Consider the following 24,405-nt stretch of genomic DNA (forward strand, 5'->3'; position numbering starts at 1 on the left):
AGTGCAGGCTGCAATCCAATGCACACCTGATAGAAAGTTCTATGGAATTTGATTTCTGAGTACATAAACTTAGGGTTCGGCTGCATACAACTGTGTATATAATATCGATTGGCTGGTGAATATCCTAGGGCCCAGTCCTATCCAATTTCCAGTGTTGGTGCAGCCTTGCCAATGGGGCACGCACTGCATCCTTTGGTGGGAAGGCAGTCCCAGAGGCCTCCTTAAGGTATGGGAACATTTGTTCCTTTACCTTGGGGTTGCATTGCGACTGCACTGGTGCTGGAAAATTGGATAGGATTGGGCCCTTACTCATGAAAAACTGCTTTGCTTTAAAAAAAAATGCTGATGGACTAGAAATACATTTACAAGCAGTAACAAATCATCTTTCAATTGGATTTAATAATATTTCAATCATATTTTCAACTGGTGGGTTGTAGGGATTTGTATGGGGTGTGGGGGGGGGGAAGCAAGCATCAGATCAGCAGGCACTAGCCATGCACTGGGAGAATATTCAGCCTTCTGGCTTCTAGGTGCCTGGGCCATCATCAAATGCCCAGGATTTTCCCAGCCTGTGTTTTAATCTAATCAGGAGTTACCACCCAGATCAGCATCTTTTTGTTTTTTAAAAAAGGCCTCCTGCTGTATTTGTCTGGCTGGTGCCACCAGTGACAGGGAGGGGGGTTGCAAGCCACCCAGGCTTTTTCAGCCCAATCCTATCTACACTTTCCTGGAAGTAAGTAAGCAAGCCCTATTGACTCGAATGGGACTTACTTCTGAGTAGGTATGCCTAGGAGTGGGCTGTAAGGTTGCAAAGTGCATCGCTAACTGCTGGGACTTGTTGCTCCAGGCACAACATGGGGCTTCTTGAGCTGGATGCGTGGCACCTGGTTGACAAGGGACGAAGCAGTCCGAGCCAGCGATCCCTTCCCAGGAGATACTGCAGCGCCTGCATCCCTGGGGCTTTATCAGTCCCTAACACTCCGCTGCTGCTCCCCCTCTCTCTGCGCAGCGGCGCTTCCTCCTTGCAACGGGAAGCCTGTAATGGAGGGGAGCAGCCACCGCAGCCAGATGGTACACTACCACCCAGAGGCTGTCGGGCCGGCCGCTTCCCCCTTCCTCCTTCCCCTGCCCATCCTTCGCGGGGAGGCAGCCCAGTGACTCCTCCGACAGCCCCGCGCTCCCCCGGGGAGCGGCTGGGAGGAGGCGGGAGGCGGCTCGGTGCGGACTTTTGTCCTGATGCTGGCTGAGAGCGGCTGCGAAGTTGCTCCGAGCAGTGGGAGGTGAGCTGGCTCCCTGCAACTGGGAGGGGAGGAGGAGGAAGAAAAGTTCTACTCACTTCTCTTCTTGGAGGAGGAGCCCCTCCCAGCCAAAGAGAGAGCGAGAGATAGGGATGCTACCGCTTGCAGCAGCCCGACTGAGTAACACGTCCCCAGGAGACTAGCAGGAGCAACACGTGATGCGTCTACTTAGGAGGGCGACCGGGGGAGAGAGCGGCTGATGAGTAGGAGAGCAGCAGGGGGGTCCGCCTGCAGCGCCGCTCCCCAGCCGGAGAGGTCCAGAACTTTGTCCATCTTCCTCCTCCTCCGGGGAGAAGAGGAGGCAGGGAAGTTAGTGCGCGCTGATGAAGTTAGTTAGTGTTGATGAACTTTGGACATCCATCGAAACGCCATTTTGAATTGGATTCCTTTTTTTCCTCCCCCCTCCCTGCAGAACAAACTTCACTTCTTGTGTCCCCCCTTGTTTCCAGCCTGTTTTTCTCCCCATCTTTTTTCCATCCCCCCCACCCCGCTCTGTCTCTTTGGAGGAGAAAAAAACAATACCACCTCGTCATCACCCGCTCAAGCTTTTCCATCATGGCTCGACCTCCGCAGCCCAGCCCGGAGGAAGTCAGGCGTAAGTACCCGGGGCTGCTGCTGCTGCTGCTGCGTGAACCGAGGGGTGCCGGAGATCTACCTGCGTGGGTGCTTTTTCTTGAGAAAGAACTGGACTTAGCAGTGCAGGAGGTGCTGGCAAAGAAACTTTTACTGGCGGATGGATGGGGCGGGGGGAGGATGAGGAAGAAGGTGGAAGCCAGCAAGTCTGCCTAGCAAGTGGCGTGACTCCTCTTGTTGCAATGTTGGCTTTTCGGGGGGGGGGCAAAGAAAGAGGAAAGTTTTTTTCCCCCCAAAGTTGGCTGGCCGATGATGAGTAGTTGGGGCAGCCTTCCTCTTCCTTTCCACCCCATCCCCCGCTCCTCCCTGCCTTCCCCCCTCCACTTCTTTCCCCCCTCTTCCGTGTTGCAGACTCTAACAACCAGCAGCCCTCTTCGCTTGCAGGACCTGATGCTCATCCATATTAAACCGTCTGAGCTCAGGAATTCATCCAGATCATCTCTCTCCCTCCCTCCCCTCCTACTACGAAGTTTATTTTTAACCAACGATTTGGATGGGCCTGCGAGGAGAAGCAGCATCTTTTAACCCAGTTGGCCTTCGCTTTCCTCAAGTACATCCTCTTGCCCTCTCTCTCCGCTCTTCTCCTCCCCCCCCAGTAGTTGTGTATGCTAAGTTTTTTTTTTTTTTTATGATGATGATGGTGATGATGATGGAGTGGGATGGCTTTTGAAAGTGGAAATGGACTCGTCTCTCCCAAGGTAGAAAAAAAACTCTTTCTTGTTTGTTCTCTTCTCTTCTCCTGGGCATCTCTACTAACTTTTTCCGCCCTGGTTGCGCCTGCTTGGAAGCATCTCTGTGTGTGTGTGTGTGTGTGTGTGTGGTTTAACTCTCACTTTGTGGCTCGGTGTTGTCTGTGCACTGCCTCCCCTCCACCCTCGGGCGCGGAGAGGGAGAGGGAGGTGGGCGCCTGTTGCAAGATCCTGCCTGCCGTGCGCTCTCTCTCCTCGTCCTCAGGCTCCAGGCAAGGTCTAGTCATGATCCGGACCTCCTTCCTGAATCCTAGTCGCCCCCCAGGAGGTTTGGTGTGTTCCCCCCCTTGCATTGGGTCGGGGGCACATCTCTCCGCCGTGTGTGCGAATGGATGGGAGGAGGAAATGCACTCGGGCGCTGTCACGAGTACAGGAAAGAGCCCCAGCAGTATCCGAGAGGAGGAGAACGCACCGAGTTAGTCTGGGTCCTGCTACGCCTTGGAGAAGCTCTCCTCCGGATGGCGGGGCTGATCCGCATCCCGACTGGTCCAGATCTACTCCTTCCTCCCCAACGCGGGTGGAAATGGTTGTTCTCCCCCCCCTTACAACATTTGCCTCTCCATTGATTGATTGATCCCGAAGTTGCTACATCTCCAAAACTTCTGGCTTAACCCTCCCGTCCCCCCTCCCCCTCCTCCCCCCTCCGTTCCCTACGTGTTGATGTAGGCTAGTCAGGACTCGTCTCTTAGGAAACTGCGACCTTAATCGTTGCTAAGAAGCAGGCAGGGGAAGGTTTCTCTCTCCCCCGCCTCTTGTCCATCGGCGTATTTCTCGCCACCCCTTACTCCAAGTGTGACTATCAGTGTAAGGCAGGGATGGAGTTGCTCCTTTTCTTCGGGAGCTGAAAAACCAACCCCAGCCTCCTCCTCTTCCTCCCTCCCCCCACTATGTCCTCAATGTCACAACATGGGGTGAGTCTGCAAAAACTTGGGGAACTTGTCTAAACTTTGCCACCGTTGGCTGCTCCCTGGATGGAGCCCGGGAGAGGAAGAGGAGCAGCTGCAGCGGCCGTGGACAAAACGTGGCTGCTGCTCCCCTCCTCGACCAGAGCAACTTCCAACTTTACTTGCGGTTGTGCAACAGGCAGAGACGCATCTCGTTGCCGGGCAGAGTACAGGCAGCCCAGGAGGAGGCGAGTTGGAGATGCTGAGAACTTCGCAGGAGGGAGGAGCTGCTGCTGCTGCTGCTGCTGCTGATGGTGGAGGTGGATTGAACTTTGTCATGTCGGTTGATAAAGTTTGCTCAGGCTCCCTCCTCCCTTTCTTCTGCCCTTGCTCTCTTCCTTACAGCCTCCCCCCCCCACCTCTTGGTTACACTCTCTCTCCCTCTCCCTGAATGCTCTGCAAGGCATCCTTGATGGGTTATAAAAGAGGAGGGAAGTGCGTTTCTCCTGGCTCAGCAGATTTGTCCTCCCCTGCTCCTTGCTGGTGCTTGGAGAAGATAGAAGAACTACTAGAGCTCAGATCCGGAGCAATTCACATTCTATGACGAAATTCGGCATGGCTTCAGAGTGAGCAGCAGCAGGACCAATACCCAGAACTGCACTTTCAGGGATTGTGTGTGTGCCTTTGTGTGTGTGTAGTGGACTGGGGAGGTACTCATTAAAAGACCACTTGCCTGCCTAATTGGCTAAAGTACACCTTCACTCCACCTTCCCCTACTTTTCAGTCTTAAGATGGGATCCTTTATTTTTGGGAAATCATTTTAGAAAGACATCGTGAAAAAGGTGTTCACTTTTTCTTCCCCATCTTTGAGTGTGATCTGTAACAGGTAGATTTGCCAAAAGGCTGGTGCACTTATCCTGGATAGGGGAGCTGCTTTAAAGTGACTTCTGGGGTGGTGGTGGTGGTGGTAATCCTAAATTTCCATACTGTTCAGCTTTGTATTTGCCCTTCTCCTTTACACAGGATCAGTGGCCTTTGACTTTTTCTATCCAAAGGATGATCAGAACTGTGTCAGTGTGAATTGGAGCAGTAGAGAAAATCACATTCACACATCATTGCTCGTGGTCTAAAGACAAAAGTTGCCTTTTCAGTAATTTCAATAATTTCTAAAAAAAATTTCAGTAATTCTTTAGTAGAGGCTGTCAAAGTTTTGGGTGGTAGATGCTAGGAGTTGGAGTTTCTGCAGCAGTTTGGGAAAAGTTAAAATTTTCTGGTGTTTTCATTCCATGGATGGTTGTGTAAATGTGCATGCAGGAGAGAGGGCTGCACCCAGTGGCTTATAAACACACCAGACAGCATTTCCCTTTGAAGGCTTAGGGATGCACAGTAGTCCTCTCTAGAGGTGGTATGTATAATGCCTATTAGCCTTAATGGATGTTCCATGCATCCCTTAGAGAATAGACTCCTTTGTATGTTAGAAATTCAGGAACAGCATGGCTTCATCATCTGATCAATCACCACAACACTTCTGCCATCCTTCACTTGAAGACACACCTAATGGTTTTACTTGTTTCAGTGCAATTGGCCAGATCATGTTGACTTAAGTGTGTGTGTGACTTCTTGCAATCCAAGACATGTAGAAATATCTTACCTGTCATTAAAGTGTAGCATTTGCGGACATATCTGCCAGTAAAATAAAAGTTACGTGTTCCATGTCAGTTACTTGCAACATTAATAACTTTTAATTAGTATTCCATTAACTTTCACATTTATGTAGTGAAACAATATTTTCCTTATATAAAATAGTAGATTATAGAACTTCCCAAACTCAGAACAGTCCTGTGGTAAGAAATCTGTGAATTCATCCTTTAAACATTAAATTGGCTTTTCAAATAAGTGCTAATTTGAGTACAGTTGGATTTCTTTTTCTTAATTCACTTTGTGCAGACAGCACATCCATTATTGCATCTTTACACCATTTGGTAACTTTGCTCATATGGTTCATATTTTGGCTGTTTAGGATCAACAGCTTGTTGAAATAAAACTTTGCATGTGACAACTGAAAGTCCTGTGAGTTACTGATGGCTTAGATAAATCTGGTCTCGTCCAAGGGCAGACTGTATGTTTGAAAACTCTTCTTTGGAAGCTCCTCCCCTTTAAAAATGTGTATTTTCACCTTATGGGTTTCCACTGATTGTTTTTGACTATCATGTACTCCAAGTCCACTTTATTTATACTCTCTTCCTCCCCCCCCCCATTGCTGAAGGTCTTCTAGACACACAATTGTCTGGATTTTTTTTTTTTTTGTTGTAAAAACTGATCTTGCATCTAATACTGCTAGACAAAACTAGCTATCCTTGCTAGATTTCTCAGGTTATACTTGTTATCCTTTAGGAAAGTAGGTGGTGCATAGAAGGTCATAGGATAAGTGTTGCTAAGCAGCTAAACAGAAGGATGCTAAAATTAACCCAAGTGCATCTATCAGGGATTCATTCTCTTGCTCCTTTCCTTCTGTAAATTAAATGAAATCACATTTGATCTTAATTAAAATGTTGAAGATCTCAGTTCATGCAAAAATAACTCCAAAACAATACTCCAACAACTTGAGTCCAATATTGGGCATAGGTTTTTGGGATTTTGACTTGTGCAAATAATCTGAAGGTCTGATAAGCTGTAGGTATATCAATACAGGTTGGGCATCCCTCATCTGGAATTCCAAAACATGGAATATTCCAAAATATAAAACGTTTTTGAGAGCCAGCATGACTTCTTAAACTTCTTTGCCTAAACTTAAAATCACAAACTTGTTTCATGTCCAAACCCTGTTTCATGCACAAAATTATTTATTTATTTAGCGTATGGCATATAATACATGGACTTGTATTTCAGTTAGACTAGATCAAATGTCAATGTCCAGTTCATGCAGCCATTCAAGGACAGAGTAACCTTCATAGAAAAAGTGAGACCATGGGCCAGTATACACCCTCAGTTTATTAAATTATTAAAATATTATATAAAATTACCTTCAGGCTTTGTGTATAAAGGGTATATGAAAAAATGAATCTTGTGTTTAGACTTGGGCCCCATCCCCAAGAACTCTCATTCTATATATGCAGGTATTCTGAAATAAGGAAAAATTAGATATCCAAAATGGTTCTGGTCCTAAGCACTTTGGATAAAGGATGCCCAACCTGCAACTGTGGAATTAATGCTCTAAGAGGCTGCTTAATTGATGACACTACATTTTAGTTCTGTATTAGAGCATTTAACTCCTCACTCCTAAACCAGATGGATGCATTGTATTCAAGTGTGTTTACTTGGAAGTAAGCCCTTCTGTGTTCATTCTAGCTTACTGAAGAGCAAGTGTGGGTACAAGAAACTTGCGTAGAAATCAGTGGGACTTCTCTGCATGATTGAGGTGTAATTCATACTGTGTGATGAGTCTGCAAAAGCCTTTAAAAAAATGACCTGCTTTGGAAACTTCTATAATAGCAAAAACAAATTCCTTGAGCTTTCTTTTCTTCCTCTTCCTTCCCCTGCCCCCACTGGCTAATGTAGTGGGAATGTGGTTGTACAAGTGGAATGCAGTGTTTTTCCTCAAACAGTTAGTGTGTAGGACCTGCTGGAGCCATGGTGAGCAACTTCAGTGGTTGTTGTCAAAACTTTGTTTTCCCCCTCAAGTGTTGCTCAAGTCAGTTCTCTTGGCATTGGATAACTTGTGATATTCTACCTGGTGAATAATGCTTGGTTTATGAGTGTGCTGCTCTTCTATTTCACTGTGGTTAAAACAAAACTTCTCATGTGACACTTTATAGTAAGGATGTTCACTTTTTTTCTTTGTCTCTTCCCATTACAGGTATAAAGTGCATTTCCGGAGAGCAATTCAAAGCTTAGAAAGGGGTAAGAATGTTGTTCTCTTTTTTTCACTTAAAAAAAAAATCTGTATTTGCACCTTTTTTCAGAATTGTATTGGGAAACCATTTACAAGTGGAATGATGGCAATCTTGGTTGGCATCCTTAGACAGTATCTTATTAAATGAAGAATTGTATTGGGAAACCATTTACAAGTGGAATGATGGCAATCTTGGTTGGCATCCTTAGACAGTATTTTATTAAATGAAGAATTGTATTGGGAAACCATTTACAAGTGGAATGATGGCAATCTTGGTTGGTATCCTTAGACAATATCTTATTAAATGAAGGAAATCCTGTAAAAGCTGGAAATTCTGACTGTGTGAAGTGATTCAGGATTTGGGCCTAAAGAAGAATCTTCAGAAGGCTATTAAAAACAGTTTTATTGCATTAGGGTGGCAACATGAATTCTCTGGGCCATGGGTGGTCTACAAGGGCCTTACAGAAGCCTGAGTTATTTAGTCATGGCTAAAGAAAGAACTGTGGGCTGGATCCTAATACATGAGTGGAAAGAAACTAATGCAAGAGATCCACCCCATTGCAACTTTCAATTCAAAGACCATGCTTCTGCCTGATTTCAGTGAACACCCCATTATGCCAGACCCTCACTTTAAATTCTGCTTGGTCCCTGCTTGTTCTCCAAAGAGGAGTACTTTAGGGGAGGATCTTAGGGTTGTAGTGGCCAGGAAGGAAGATTCCTTGCTCAGGCTTCATTCCGTGTGTACTCTCAGGATCCAATCCTATGGAAAATTAGCTTTGCAACAAATGGTTGGAATTAGAAATCAGGAGACAGAAATGCACATGAAGTTCATATATGAACAACTTTTTTCAAGGATCAGTGAAATGGAATGTTATGTGATGTATGTGTTATGTTCACAAACTGTAGCCTAATATCTGCCAAGTTCATGGAAAAATGATGTATAAAACAATATACAAGTGTGCCCTGGTATCCACCGGGTTTCCATTCTGAACCTACCACGGTTAACTTAAACCATAGATACCTGCGAACACCCTCCACCCACCCTCTGGAGGCGAGGGGAGCTCTGCCTCACCTGCAGAAGGCCCTCTTAACCCAGCAGTAAAAAATATGCTACTTCCAGTATCATGGAGAAAGCAGAAGTAATGTTTGTAATGCCTTGTATGCCTTCCTCGGGCCTCCCAATGCCTTATAAGGCATTAAAAATGTCACTTCCGGCTTCATGGAGAAATTAGAGTGGCATTTTTTTACTGCTGGGTTCAGAGGACCCTCTGGAGGTGATGTGTGTGGGAGGGGGTGTGCGCACAGGGGAGCCCCACAGACCCGATCCATGGATAAGTGAATCCACGGATATGGCGGTCCCCCTGTATAAACTAACTGGTATTTTCTGACTTTAACATTTTGGTTATAGTTTCATCAAACAGACCTTGGCATTGTAAGACCCTTTTGTTCATAAAGATACCTAGTTATTTTTTATTTAGGATGAATTTGTTACTGTATGAAGTATGTATTAGATTGGATTTTAACAAATCATTTTGCGTTTTTAGTATTTGTTGGATTTATGACTTATTCTTTCTCCACAATGCTTAAAGCTTCATGTGAGCCTCACCGCGACCATGTGAGGGTAGGTTAGGCTGAGATATAGCAATGTGTCCATGGTCAACTACTATTATTGCTATGGTGTTTGGCTATTTGGCCTTGGATTTCTTAAATCCTAACCTAGTACTCTACCCACTATACCACATGGGCTTTTGTTGAAATTTGCTTCTGGCTTTCTGTGGACTGCTTGCACAAAGCACGTTCCATTGTGAGTGTTCTGTCTGAATAGAGCAGGGGTCTCCAAACCCCGTCCCGGGGGCCAGATGTGCCTCTATCTGGCCCGTGGCCAGCCTCTGATCCCCTGAGAGCCTCTGGCCCAGCTGACCAACACAACCAGAGTTGTGCTTGTGGGGTGGGGGAATTTAAGTGTGTGTACTTTATTTCTTGGGTTGTGATGGTGCTTGGATAAATCCTGGACATTTGAGCCCATTCACTCATTCCAGTCATTCATCTAAGTTCCATCTCTAATGTATTTATTTAAATTTTATATTTATTTTCTTTTTCCGGCCCTCGACATCATGCCAGATATTTGATGTGGCCCTTTGGCCAAAAAGTTGAGACCCCTGGAATAGAGCATGATGTATGTACCTGGAGGTGGTCACTAAGATCCTGTTTGCAGCCATACTGTGCTGATAGCATTCTTCTGGCTTTATTGTGGGGCTGTAGGGAAGTACAGCATCTTCACTCTCACCTCTGCTCATATTGAAAATGATAGTGGGAGAGAGAGTGCTGCTTTGTGGAGATACAAAAGAACTGGAGAACTTAGGAATATGGCCCTCTTGCATTTGGGGAATTAAATAGGCTTGCACTAAAGGTGCTAAATCCAGTTATCAGAACTAAGCAGCCACTTGAAATTATACCATTTTGGGTACTGTGCTATTCATTGGGGAGGCTCTCAATCAAAGGGTACTGGTTCTGCTTTACAGTTTTGCTGTAGAATCAAGGATGTTCCCTTAAAAAAAGGTGAGATGTCTTGTCTAGTGTAAGAAATTGTGTAGCAATTGTGCCTTTTTAAAGGCAAACTAGTCTTTGAAAATTTCCCACCTTCAACCCTATTTCATCTCTCACTGGCATATCAATAGGGCCGTGGTTTAAAGGTAGGGCATACATAATTGAAGAGAGCAACAGCTGTCCTAGCAGAAATAGCCAAAGGAAAGCATTCTGGCTTTGATGTTGCACAAATCTCTCCTCCCTGGAGTGAAAATGACAAGATCTTGTCAAGGTTCAGTATTTTTAAGTTCCACTGAAGCATTGTTCGCTTTACCAGGATAACTCTACTCCTTTACTATTGTTCTGTCTGTGAAATTCCTCATCTTCCCATAACAAAAAATTGTGGCTTATTGTGCAGTCTGGTAACAGGAGCCATCTCTTTCTCTGGTAAATGACTGGGTGTAAGATAAATTGTACAAGGCAGGCTTGTTAATTGGCCAGGTAGATCTGGGTCCATCATGGCCTGTGGAATGAACATTAAACTTAACCCATCTGAGCAGCAAAAGAGTCTTTTGATTGTGTTGCCTCTAGCAGGATGCAAGTCCCTCTGCTGCATCTTGTTCTTAGTCCTACCTCTCCAGCTTTTCATGCTAACTTGCCTTGCAGTCAACAAAGGTAGCTCTCTGTGAATAGGTGCTGTAGACAAAAGAAGTAGGTGATGGGTGGGGACTGTTTATTCAATGTGATTCAAGTAAGTAATGCTAAGGGAATTTGAAGGCCTCTGAGACAGGGCAGCTGAATAGTTTTAAGAAGGATTCACCTGCAGACCTCCAGAGTGTGGTACCAATAGGGCGGAGAAAAGCAATTGAAACCCCTTACACAGGCTTTGTTATATTGAAATACTTGAATAAGGGGTTATTAACTACTTTGAAGATTTTGAATGTTTTTGTCCTTGCTTTAAACCAATGTCTGCATCCCAGCCTGATTTTTTTGAAACTTGTATTTCCCTATTGTAAAAGCAGCAGAGTTTTGTGGCATTTTAGAAGCTAGCAAGTTGCTTCACTTTCTTAGGCCAGAGCCTTCTTCCTCAGCCAGTGAAAGCTCCTGGCACAGTAAATAAGACTTTAGATGTCACAAGATTCTTTTTCTGCAACACCCTGACATGTTTACTCTTTTGACATTTGAATTCAGATTAGCCATGCAAGGTCTCAGTGATGCTCAAAGGAAGACTCTGGTCCTTATCTTTTGAGTTGCTGCTTCTACTTGCATTGCTGTAGTAGCACTATGCTGACAAGGCTCTTGGTACACATCATTGCAACTGCTCATGTTCTTCTGTACCAGTTCTGAGAGTAGGCTCTTGATTTTATATCTCTGCAGTGGTGTTTGGTTCTTCCAACTAGGGAAAGAGGTGGTGTCTCCTGGGTGAGAACAGGAAGAATGTGAATGTGTGCACTTCTGATACTTGTTCTTGGGGTATCTTAACAGTGATGGTATTTGTCCTTAAATTGTCTACAGTATTTGGAATGTCCTCTAAAACCAGGAGCTGTAATGCCTTTGTCCAACAAAATAACCTGTTTATCTTCATGATTAAGAATACATGTTGTGTATATTTAAAGGAATAATTTAACTTAGTCCTTTCATCAGGAAACTTTTTTTGCATAGAGAAAAATGGATGACCCCTTTTGTTCTTGGAGCATTGGCCTTCTCTGCTTAATTTGTTGGGCAGAGACAAGAAGCTAAAACTGAAGTAACAGTGAGATAGTATAGTGTTGTGATGTAGAGAGAGCTATGGTTTCATTAACCTTGTGCGGTGGCCTAACTGTGGTTTGGAAATCTGTGCATCCTGCACAGGCTTGTATGCTCCTCCCTTCTATGCAGGCATTTCTATCCCATCCTTTTCAGTCTCATAGGTGTCTATGGTTAATACATGGTTTATACCAAATGCTTACCATGGTGCTCTTACCTGTGATACTTAAAGGAAGGGAGAATTCCCATGCAAGAGGCAGAGAGGAGTATATAAGTCCATGGGGTGCTCTCATTTGCTAAGCCATTGTCAAATAGGTTGGGCAGTATAAACATAAGCCCTGGGCCACTGGGTGGCCTTCAGCAAGTCATAACCTCTGGGCTTCAGTTCTCCATCAGTAACATGGGCATTCTGGCCTACCTTGTATCATTAATATAAAGATTACTGAGATAATGTTGTGTGAAGGTTTTTGTGAACATAGGAAAACCACGCTATATTTCTAAATATTGTGCAATAAATGTACTTTCTAGTATCATGGTTTTGAAATACAGGTTTTATTTATGTTTAAATCTCTAGTCAAAGTTTTGGTAAACTACTCTTCTTCTTTCCCTCTGCCTGCACTGCCCCCCCCCCCAGTGATTTTTAACTAATTCTATATGTGGTGTTCAGCTTTGTTGTTAAAGCCAAAAGCCACCAGTATGGTATCCTAAGAATGGGTTGGCTCCCATACTTGTACTCTGGAATTGGAAGAGGAACTAATTTGGGCAGCCATTTCAGGAGGATTTTTCATAAAAACATTTTTTGGGGTAGGGGGGAAACATTTAAATTCAAGGAAATCAAGAAGGTTCTAAATATTTAGATACTTTTAAAACAGCAGCGAACAAGGATCTAGAAAAACTTGTTTTATAGCATCTTGGCTTCCCTGGGGTCCATGAACTTTTAGCAATTTGGGAATGGTGATTACAGGTTTAATAAGGAATATTTATAATCTCATGAGATTGTCCATCCTTTTAAAATGCATGACAAAAGGGATGTGGAGAAATGTGCAGTATTGTTAGATTACCAAATTTCTATGTGCAGTATTGTTAGAACAACAAATATTTTTGATTTGAGGGTTGTGTGTTTAAATTAGGCTTTACAAAAAGTGCACCAGGTTTCTTTTGAGGCTAGTGGTTAGTTTTGAGGGGATGTGTAAATTCTCATACCTTTCTCCTCCTATTACTGCTGGTACCGTTTGTGGTTATCTGGATTAGAGTGGGAAGAAGAATATAGATGTATCCTTTTCTTGGTTATTGTGTAGGGCAGCCATTCTAAATGGGGACTATATGACCCCCTGGGATGACCTGGTCAATTTGAAGGGGACCACAGACTGGTGGTTGCAGACTGGTGTTCAATAATAAATGATTTTATGTTTATCTGTTTGTGTTGTATCCTTGCTTGGACCTGAGAAGAGCTCAAAAGGGGAGCTCCAAAAAGGTTGAGAATGTCTGGTGTAGGGGATGATCTGGGCAGGCACACTGTAGTATTTGGTTTTTCTGGAATAGTTAACAGGGCAACTCCACGACAGTACTTGGTTACAGTGGAGTACTTGCCTCTGGGCCATAAGGATTTTGCAAGTTTCTATGACTTTGTCCTCCTTTTTATTGAATGCCTGCCCTTGGGTCTTAGAGAAGAATTGGCATTGCCAGGCAGGTGGTTTGGTCTGTTTCAGTTAGTTTTTGAAGGTACTTAAACTGCTCCCTTCTTAGCCTGAAATTTGCTCTTGTAGAAAGAGTGAACTTTTTTTCTGAAGCAATATCCTGTTATTTCTCTAACGCACTTCACACTGCCTGGCATATGTAGTGTTAAACCTAGATACGTACTTATTTTGGCTTGCACAGTTTTCTCTCAGCTGCAAGGATCCTCAGTTCATGACTCTGTCTTTGAGTGACACTACTATAGTTGTTCGAGGCAAATAGAACTAGACATTGTGGCATGCCTCCGTACTCTATTCAAGGCTATCCAGTGAGTTGCGTTTAATTTTGCAAAATTAAGTTCTGGAAGATGTGATGTCTGTTAGCTTTTAAAAAAGAATTGAACAAATTCGTGGAGGATTGGCTAAAACTATGGAGGATTGGCTTTCCAGCACTGTTGCAGCCGTGCCAATGGGGCATGCGCTGCATTTTGCAGTGAGGGGGTTAGTCATGGAGTCTTGGAGGCCTCCTCAATGTTAAGGAACATTTGTTCCTGTACTTTGGCGCTACATTGCGACTGCATTGGTGCTGGAAAGTTCAATAGAATTGGGCCTAGTGTGGTTGTGTTCTGATTGCTTTAGGTAGTAATCCACTAAATGCCCATTTATTTGTTGTCTGTACCTGTAGAGTGCTCACACACAAACTTCATGGAAATGAATGAAAGGGGTATCTGGAAATGAGTGAAAGGGGTAGCTGCATTTGTGCTTAGTTATGCACTCTTTTTGGCAACCATCCTTTTTTTGGCCTACTTACACATACTTAGGTCTGTGGCTTCAGTGGGGGGGGGATGTCTATCAAACTAAAGTGAACTGATGTAAAGGAGGACAAGGCTCTGGTTAAAGGCCACTCTAGTTAGTGTGTGTGTGTGTGTGTGTGTAGCTAGCGCGCAGGAATCTAGGCAGTTCATGGAGGCACTCCTGTCATAGTTGTGTAGAAAAGTCATAGGCGCCTTGTTTACATCTCATCACACTCTAGTTGATACATACCATGTCCCGCTGAAACCAAAGACCAAGTGGTAAAGGATTGTGTTTGTACTGCATGCAGGCTGCTTTCTGTTCTGCATTCACATTTGGAATTCTGCTGTGTCAGTGCCCAACTGACGACCATGCTCTTTAATAAGTGGCTGTGTGTGTGTCATGTGCTACTACCTCCATTCCCAGTTTACTAGCATGAGTTTTTTTTTTTAAATTCTGGCTGTTTTAAACCTCTTTGCCATGAAGTTTCAAAACTATTTCGAGTTTTATGCTGGAAGTATACTCAGATGTAAAGTTCATGAGCTGCAGGTTGAAAATGTAATCCTTTGACATAAAGTTAGCCTCCAATTTTGGCTGATGGAATCCTTTTGTGACACCTTTTCTGCCCATTTCTGATGGAATGTCAAATATGAAAGTTGATAAATTCTGTAGCGTGTGGTAGTTAGTGCTTGGTACTTAGAATATTTTGTTTTGGTCATGGAGAAAATTAAGTATCGAGGAAGAAAATGCTCTCTTGCATGTCAGTGCTCATTGTCTATAGAAAATGATGCTGAGTTCTGACTAGAAGTGCCACTCTCTGATTTGGAAGACCTTTCCCCTAATTCTTGATCTGTTGGGCCTCCCTGATAAAAAGTGCACTCTGTGCTTGAGTAGGGACAGTTTCATTTGTAATCTTTTGTTCCTGGACTGAGTATTGATGGACCTGGGTTCTGGCACAAATTGCAATAAGCCCAGAAAACTAGTAAGTTTGCATGTCACTGGACATTTAAGACAGTAGAGGTGTTGTAGCATTTTTGTGCTCAAAGTGATGTACGTTCATTTTATTTGAATAGGTCCAACAGACCTCCCAGGTAAGTTAGGGCTATTGTTCCCATATTTTGGATGAGGAAGACTGAGGCTGAGAGAGAGAGAGAGAGAGGGTTGCCTAAGGCACCCAGTAAATTTACAGCAGAGGTGAGATTTGAACAGAGACCTTCTTGATTTGTAGCTCAGTTGCTTATTCACTGTACTCTAATTAGCAAGGTGCAAAATAAGATTTGCAAATGTAATGTGGGGTTCTTAGAATTTGTCTTCTATTTTTTTTATCTGTCAGGAAACACTGCTATCATGTTCTCAGATTTCTCTCTGCAACTTGTAAGTGTGGAAGTACACTTCAAAAAAGCCTGCTAGAGAGCTTAGATATTCAGGATTTAACAAGTACCTTCAGGCTGCATACAAGCACTCACCTGCATCTAGTAGGCTTGGTGTTTTCTTGAACTACCCATTGCTGCCTGGTTTGCCTTTCGTAACTGCTCTTATCAGCCACCTTGGACTCCTTTTCCTCTTCACTGCCTCTCAAGGCACCTGCTGTTCTTTGTCCTCTGACACACAGCTTTGCACACTGTGATAACTCTGCTCCCCAGCAATTCCACCAATAACTAGAGGATCTGCTACAGGGAATGATGATGAAAGAATGGAGCCCCTCCTGGTTGGGGGTAGATGAGAGAGGTCTGTATTTGGAAGGAATAAGAAATTGTTTGAGCAAAAAGACTCTGATTGCCCTTCTGTGCATTGTGTTGGCCTGTGCACAGCATCTGGGAAGCAGCCAACCTTCAGCACATACAGTACTTGCAGGGCCATCTCCTCTGAAGACAGTGGGCAGGTGCATGAAATGTGAAGCTACCCACCTCGAAGAGAAGTACCTTGGTGGCTGATGCCTCACTTGAACTCATGTGGACGAAGTGGCGTCTTTTTGCACATAAAGTACAGCAAGTCCTTGCTTAAAGTTGTTTAGTTTAAAGTTGTCTCGTTATAAAGTTATTGAGGGGGAAAAAATTGAGTCCTGCATCTGTGTCGAGTTTGCACATACTCCCCATGTCTACATGGAGTTTCTCCAACTTGGAAAACTCACATTTATTTCAGTGTTTATTATTAGAAGTGTTTAGGGTCTTTATTTAGAAGGTTGGTGATTTTTTTTTGACCAGAAATATGCTGAAGCAACATAACTCTTGTTTACATATATCAATTAACCAACTGTAAAAATGGTTTCCTTATAAGTCATTTTGCTTAAAGTTGCACAGTCACAGAAATAAAGCACACACCAGGGAGGGCTCCCTGACCCTCAGAAAACTTTCTAAGGCCTTCAGAGGGCACAGAAAGTTACTTCCAGTTTTTCTGGAAAACCAGGAAGTGATGTTTTTATGCATTTAAAAGGTGTTCTCAGGACCAGGGAAGCTGCGTGCAACCTCTCCGGCCCTCAGAACACTCTCCAGATGCAACCAGAGCATAACTCTGGTTGTGTTTGGTCAAGTGGGCCAGAGGCTCTCAGGGTGCAAGAGGCTGGCCATGGGCTGGATATAGGCTCGCTGTAGGTTGCATCTGGCCCCTGGGCCAGGGTTTGGAGACCCTTGCCCCAGGGTATGCCCCAGCAGCCAACATGGGTCAATTTCAACCTGCACTAGCGATATTGCTGGCACAAGTCCAAGCTGACCAGTGCAGGCAGATCAAGCCAAGAATGGGGGTTTGGATTTGGTGGGCACCACTGTCATTGAACCTGCCCTTCCTATGTCTGATTCACCCACCCTGCCTCATCTCCTCTTGTTCTGCCCATGCCCTCCCCTGTTCCACCCTCTTCATACCCTGTTCCACCTCCTGCACTGGACTTGCCTGCTCCAGTGGACCTCCCAACATTAACTGGCATGCACAGGAAGACTTCTACCTTCCCACTGCCAGCTTGTGTTCTGCAGAACACTTTATAGGTGGTCTGTGACAGCTGTCATTGGTGGTTTGCGCATTCCCCTATACTTGAGTAGGATTGGGCTGCATGTCTGTTGTTCCTATTAATTCCTTCAGAGTATGAAAATTACTATACACTACTCTGTCTCTTGTTGGTCATATATACTGTGGAGAATGGATAGCCATAGTTGGTTGCATTGTCAACTGTAAAGACTGCTGTTGATCACTGCTTGTACAACCAGCTGGACCAAATATCTAGGGTACCCTCTCACCTGAGTCTGGTAATTCCAGAGTGTTTATTTACCAGCTGGGACTATTTTTGTTGCAACAGACCAAGACAGCTACCCCTCCTGAAATCTCTGGTTTGATAACACTAATAAAATTTCATACTGGTTGTGTAAACAGTCTTGCATAGTTTGAAGCAAAAATGACAACTACTCCTGAGTATTTATGTGATTAAGCTGAAGATAATTCAGCCTGTGCTGTTTCTCCCAATAGCTCCTCGTTATATATTCAAAGAGGTGGTAGGTTTTAGTCCTAGGGAAGTATGGGTCTACTTCTGTCTGTTCTTGTTGTAGACCATGATTCTTGTTACTTTTTTAAACCTAAAGACAGTGGTTCTTTAACTGGTGGGGTCGCCAAACCCAAACCAGGGTTCTGTGAGGTCACCAGTTGTCCCTTGGCAACTCTTACAGTTGGAACCATCATGAAATTGAACTGTGAGGGTTTGACCAGATTTCATAGGGACTGTCCGAGGCTCTTGTGCAGTACGGTTTAGTTACCATTACATCACCATGCCAAAATGTGATCTGACTCCCAGGTCCAACTGGACCATACTGGGATCCCTATGTTCAAATCACCATTTGGAGATTTTTTTTTTAAACAAAGAAATGTTGCAGTTTACTAAATGCTTGTATGCCATCTCTCAAGTCCGGTCGTTTAGCTTGGGTGGAGCAGCTTGGGGGCTTTGTGGTGGTGGGTTTGTGCAAAGGGAAATGCCTGTGACTTACTCTTCTAATGCATCACATCTTCAGTCTGTAGTATTTCAAATTTCTATCTCAATGTTCTTCAAAGAAGCTCGGGGCGGCGAACAAGGTTCTCACCTTTCATTTTATCCTCTCTGTAAGCCTGTGAGGTAGGTTAGACTGAGAGATGGTAACTGGCTCAGGGCCACCCCTGAATTTCATGCTGTGTTGGAATTTGAACCTAGGTTTTCTATTCATAGTCCAGCATTTTAAGTACTCTACATGGACTTTTACGATGGAATTCAGTGATTGCTGTGTCAGCATGTTGGGACTTGGGGGATATCTTGCCTGTACTGGGAGAAGACCCAGGGAATGGTCCCCAAGCACCACAGTGAGTTGGCAGCCCGATGCTGGAAATATCCAGCATGGTCACATGTGTCATGCGAGCATTTCATAAAAGTCATTGTGCAATACAGAAATTGACAGATGGGGCATGGAACTGGAACTGACCTGAAACATAGCAGGATGCCATGCCCTGCTTGCCTTGTGCAGGGTGCTATTTTGGTAATGAGCTGGCCTGTGTGCTGTTGCTGATATGTGTATTTTTAGAAGAGGGGTGCCACATTATTAAATCCTTTGATTGAAATAATTCAGAGTTGTCTTCAGAAACGTTGCAAATGATTCTTGCACCTTAGCATTTTTTTTCTTGAGGCTGAAAATCTTTCAGTTACTTAAAACACTCATCTTCAGAGAGGATTACATCTTAATTGAGGTACTTATACAAAATTAAACTAATCCCCATGTATTGTATGCAGATGAGAACCTCTGAATTGTTGAACCTCAGGGATTGTTGGAATGGTATTGGTGTATACTGGCTTTTTCAGTCTATTGTAAAAAGAACAATTCAGTGTGTATTAATCTGAATTGACATTAGTTTTGTTGCATTCCATTTGATGCAGTGGAGAGCAAGGCCATTGACTGGGTCTTGCCACCAAGAAAGTGGCTATACACTTAATATTCTGAAAACATAACTGGAATGAAACTGCCATTGCGTGCAGTGCTTTATAAGGTTGGAGATATTCTGTCAAAACAACTATAGGGCACTTCTGAATGATTTTTAGGATAGTTTTTAGAAGTAGATGGTTTGCGCATCCAAAATGAATCCTCTCTAGCATAGAATGCTTGCAATGGGGTTGAACTGTCGTGAACAAGTTTGGTCATGTTTGCTATCTGGAGCAGTCTGAAAGCAGGAATGGATTTTGTCATGTTTGACCTACATAATTCAAATGAATTCAGCTTATGGCCTTTAGACCGGTATCTGTTTAGTTTTCTAGGCTCTTGAAATGGCTAAGGATTGATTTCACACAATGATTTCTGATGGGCAAAGTTGCTATTCTGTGAACTTGTCTGGGTGCTTCAGCATGTCCATATGCTGGCCTGTGTTTGCTGGTGGAGGTTTGGAAGAGGCCTCCACTCATCACACATTGTCTGACCATTTAGTCACCTCTTGAACCAGTTCTGACTTCATCTGGTCAGAAATTAGCAGAAAAAACATGTGAATCACTTCTGTGGTTGCAACCAAGAGGAACTGGTGTTTTCTGCTCAGTTGCTATAATGGTGTGATTAGCTGGTGCTTGTCCTACAATGACAGAATGTTCACAGTATTTATTTTTGACCATGGTCCTCTGCAGAGCAGTGATTAATTCTTCCTATATTTGATTTTAGAGGAATAATATTGGTTTCGGATGGATCACTATAGCTTTCACTAGGACAGTAGGGCAAGGGATGAAATTTAAGCAGTGGCATGTATTGGGGATTTCGTAAGGTGGTTTTGTTGCCTCTTAAAAGCATTCAACCACCTTTCTTTAATAGTTTGTAGTAAGGATAGGAAGTGGTAGAAGGATGATTCCCATCTTCCCAGTGACTGAGTGCAGAAATGTTTGGTGCTGTCAGAACATCCCAGTGAAATCTGCACTAGGTGTACTGAATAAGTGAACCTGTGATATTCTGCATTGTAGTGACTTCCTGCCATTCTTAATGGGTTATGTAGTGGTTGTAGTATAGGAGAAGATGAAAATCCTTCAGAGGCAGGCAACCCCTGCAGGTTGTTCTGATGCTATTGCTTCTATGCCCACTGCATTGTAAATACTTGATGTCTCAAGGGCACATTCAGTTGATAACCAAAACCCCTATTTGAAGTACCATCACCAAAATTAGGAGTAAGCCACAGTTTTATGAAAGGATGTGAAAAGTTCTAGGTCCACTTTTTCGAAGTCCAGCAACTAAGTGCCTTAACTGCATTGTACAGTGGTACCCCTCTCCTTGCCTTATGTTTTGTTCAAGAACCTCCCAACCAGTGAAGAATAAAGGTACAGTAGATAGATGGCTTCTGTTTCCCAGCTAGGAGTTGCCTTCTCTTGGGAAAGTATCAGGCTAGGCTTATCATCCTACAATAAGCTAGCTGCATTTAATCATTCATAGCAATTGCATTACATTATATGCAAAGTACTCAAAGGCAGATTCGGTGGTATGCATTAGGTATGCAGATTAGGTGGTAATCAGGTTTTCCAGCATAATGCATGAAGGAATGGTTACCTACCTCTTTTGGCCCACACTTTTCTTTCCTGCTTGCCTTATCTTAATGTTGCTTTGGTTGAAGCAGCAGGAATAGATAAGTACAGAAAACACGTTTCCAAGTTGATCCGTAGTTCTAGGTAAGACAGAGAACAGAGCTGAACTGATCTCTTCATTGGCCTTGTATCTGGAAAATGAGCTTGGGGGCTGATGCTTGTAGCTCTTAAATCCAGAGGGAAATGGGTGCGTGCAGCCAAAAATGGTGGACCAGCAAGGTGGTCTCCCTCAAGCAGCAGCACTTTTTGGCTACATGCACATCCTGAATCTGCCTGGGGTAATTACCACTGTTTCTCTGATGAATGGAAAACGGCAGGCTTACCAGGTAGGATTGCTGTAAGGACTCCTTATGTGATCCTATTTGATATTTCTCTTTAAGAAAATTGTTGTTCAGGGACAAAGTATTTTTATCATTAATATTTTACAAGAGTAGCAACTTAAAGCTACAGGTTCTTTCCAGTATTCCTGGAATGTTTCATTTGCATATTTTCAAAATGGAGACACTGTATGTTCTTTGCATCACTGTTTGACTTGGATCCTAATTTATTGTGAATGAGGTTATGTTAGTTTCCCATATTAGAATGAAAAATTGGTCTTAGTCTATGCTAATAACCAGGAATCGCCACACCACCATCTTGTAGATATACAGAGATGGTTAAGAGCATTCTCAAGGGGACTGCAGATGAAAACAGATGTGGCCTTTTAACCATGCAATCCTACATATTTACTTGGAAGTGAGTCCCACTGTGTACCGGGGGCTTACTCCCAGGAAAGTGCCTGTAGCGTTGTGGCCAAAGTGCAGAAGAAATTGTTTGGATGTCTTGCAAACAGGTGTTGGAATGTAGGAAAGGTGTGCTGAAACCACTTCTATCACATTTATCATTTCTGTGTCTCTTCATGTGAATAAGCATAAGCTAGGGGTAATAAATGGGACTTATCCAAAGATAATGTCAAGTAATCATAAGCATTGCCCTTCCAAATTTCTCCTAGGAGTAGAACAGATTTCTAATGGAACATTCCAGTACATGTCTCCTTGGAAGGAAATTCCTTTTGAGTTTAGCATGTATAGGGTTGCAGCCTAAGAACTGTCAAACAGACAGGGATAAGACCATGACATGGGCACTTGTATCCTAAATGTCCTCTTTGTGTACCTTTTGCTATTGCTGTGACTCCAGCTACACTACACTACAGTGTGGCTACACTATTCTTGTTTCTTCTTGCTTCAAGAGCAAAACAGGGATGGTAAGTGGAGGAATTTGCATCATGGAAGAAATACAGCACTCCACTGTCTCATGGCCACATGTTCCTAGCAGGAGGTATGAGTGCTTTTTCTTGGCATCAGATCATGTAAGCCAGCACTATTGAGGAGGACTATCTCTTAAGGAAAAAGCTAATACAGTACAAATACAGTACAAGGTTGGGCAGAGGATTGGCACTGAGCTCCTTGAAGCACGAGCTTGTGCAGTGTCAGCCCTTGTCATGTGTTAATACTTAATCTAAAGTTAGTTTGAAAGCCAGCACTGTATACATTCATATTGGGATCTACTCTTTCAATAGTTCACTTAAATTTACATCCTGTTGCCAGTTTATCTAGGGTCTCATGTGATGTGATCCTGTGCCTCAGGATCCTTATGTGTTTAGAGCTGTTTGCTCACGTGTCTTCTGCCCCTCTCCTGGGATGGCCTTCATCTTTGCTGGTCAAGTGCAGGGGATCTGATGATTATGATTATGATCCCATCAGCCTTTGTGGTCCTGTAATCTTATGGACTGTGGGATCTGAAGGCAGGGATCAGATTATTACCTCCACTCCTTGTGGCTATCATCAGGATCTGTCGGTAATGGAAGGCAGATTCAAAAGAGATGGAAAGCCTCTGCTCCATTCCCAGTTGCCTCAAGGTTAGGATAATTCTGCTATTTGCTTATGAAAGATGTTTAATGAAGAGGGGCATGTGCATTAATTTGGGACAGTTGTAGAAGTAAGCTATTATGAACTGGCATCATATGAATGGGCATTAGTCTATCACCTGTTTTGGTAGCGGATTTAGACATTTTATTGTGTATAAGTGATTAGGGCCACTCATATTTGCTGTATAGAAGTACAACTGTATAGAAGTACAAACCTAATAGGAAATGATGGGAGAAGTAGATTTAGGATCATTTTGCTTAAAAAAAAATTGTTTTTCATACAGAGATTAAGCTTGGTGTTGGAGAATCTTATGTTCATGCCATGACAGGTGTGTCTCTTGCTTTCACTTATGTACATCAGGAATTTGATGGGTGCAACAGTTTCTTGGTGCGAGTTGCTGGGCTTCAGGCTTGGCTGGAAAGCTTTGTACTGCCCTGATACGGAAGTCTTTATTTTTCTGTATCCCAGATAAATGTCAGTTGCCTCTGATGATTCATTGCTTAGGGAAAGGCCCACTGTCTGTTCTTGGAAGCTAAGCAGGGTCAGGCCTGGTTAGTACTTGGATGGGAGACCGCCTGGGAATACCGGGTGCTGTAGGCTTATACCATAGTCTTTTGAGACTGAAGGTTGCCAACCAACCTGTCCTTGGGGACCCTTCTGCCTTTATTGTGTTCAAGTGTTTCAGGGCTCATTCTAGGCATTGATGGCAAAATTTAAGAGGACTGAGCGCTTGCATAGATTACGACCTGCTGATGCAGCGCCCTTCACATGGTTTGGCCATGTGAGCTGAAGTGTGATCTTTGTCACATACTGTACTGATTTTGATGTCAATCCTTGCCTGTGAAAATTGTTACCAATTGTTGCATTGGCAGCCTCTGTGTTGAGGTGTGGTGTAGTGTAATAGACATGGAGTTGGAATTGAACCTGGAAGAATTGGGTTCAAATCCCATGTCAGCCATGTAGTCACTTCTGTGAACTTGGAGTCAGTTTCACATTTTCTCTTTTGTAGAAGGGAGCTGATGGTCACAAGATCATGAGGAGGAGAAGCGTGGTTAGGATTAGGAAGCATGCCACGTGTTAAGAGTGTTATATAAATTTAGGGCGCAATCCAGAGAAGAACTTGGGCCGGCGCAAGTCCCATGTGCCAACCCAGGAGCGTTGCAAACATGCCATAAAGCACATTTGTGCCTCCTCATGAGCAAGCCGCACTAGCGCATGGAGGTGCGCTGACACACAGAGGCTGAATCCAGCCTCCGTGGCGGCTTGCATAGCGAGCCTTGCGTTGGCCCAACTGGGTCGACCCAAAGCTCTGGGGTAGGTGGGGAGGAGACGGGAGGGAGGCAGGCATTCTGGGTTGGGGGAAGGCAGGTGGGAAGGGGGAGATGGGGCTGTGGCTGGGACCTGGTAATTACACTGGATCCCAACCCCTGTTCCTGGAGAGTTCAGAGCAACTTCAAGCCACTCCGCTCTCCTCGGACTTGTGCCACTTCCAGAGGTGGCACAAATCCACGGAGACCCATAGGGACCATGGTGCCTTACCAGAGGTAAAGGGAAAAGTTTCCCCTTAGCTCTGGTTGAGCCACTCTGGTCCCCTATCCTGCGCGGAATACATCGCAAGCCGCTTGGCTTGCCTGTTCCAGCACAGGTAGGATTGCGCCCTTATTTATTTATTATAATATACAGAAATTGTTTATTTGTTGGTGGCATCAGCAAACACATTGATTGCTAAATTATGCACTACAGTATGCACCATGT

At 43.9% G+C, this 24,405-nt stretch overlaps 1 protein-coding gene across 4 annotated transcripts in view; it reads left to right on the forward strand.

Annotated features, from left to right (window-relative positions):
* Nucleotides 1-1,275: 1,275 nt before the first annotated feature.
* Nucleotides 1,276-24,405, forward strand: part of RREB1 (ras responsive element binding protein 1) — a 141,756-nt gene continuing 118,626 nt past the window's right edge. For 3 of the 4 annotated variants that reach the window (XM_066624352.1, XM_066624351.1, XM_066624354.1), the window contains exons 1-2: nucleotides 1,276-1,893; nucleotides 7,421-7,464. The gene's annotated coding sequence lies outside the window, so the exon portion shown is untranslated. Of the gene's footprint in view, nucleotides 1,894-2,574; nucleotides 2,630-7,420; nucleotides 7,465-24,405 lie in introns of those variants that run through there. The other variant, XM_066624353.1, reaches the window with a different exon arrangement.

This window comes from Tiliqua scincoides, chromosome 4 (genome assembly GCF_035046505.1).
Source record: "Tiliqua scincoides isolate rTilSci1 chromosome 4, rTilSci1.hap2, whole genome shotgun sequence".
Lineage (NCBI taxonomy): Eukaryota > Metazoa > Chordata > Lepidosauria > Squamata > Scincidae > Tiliqua > Tiliqua scincoides.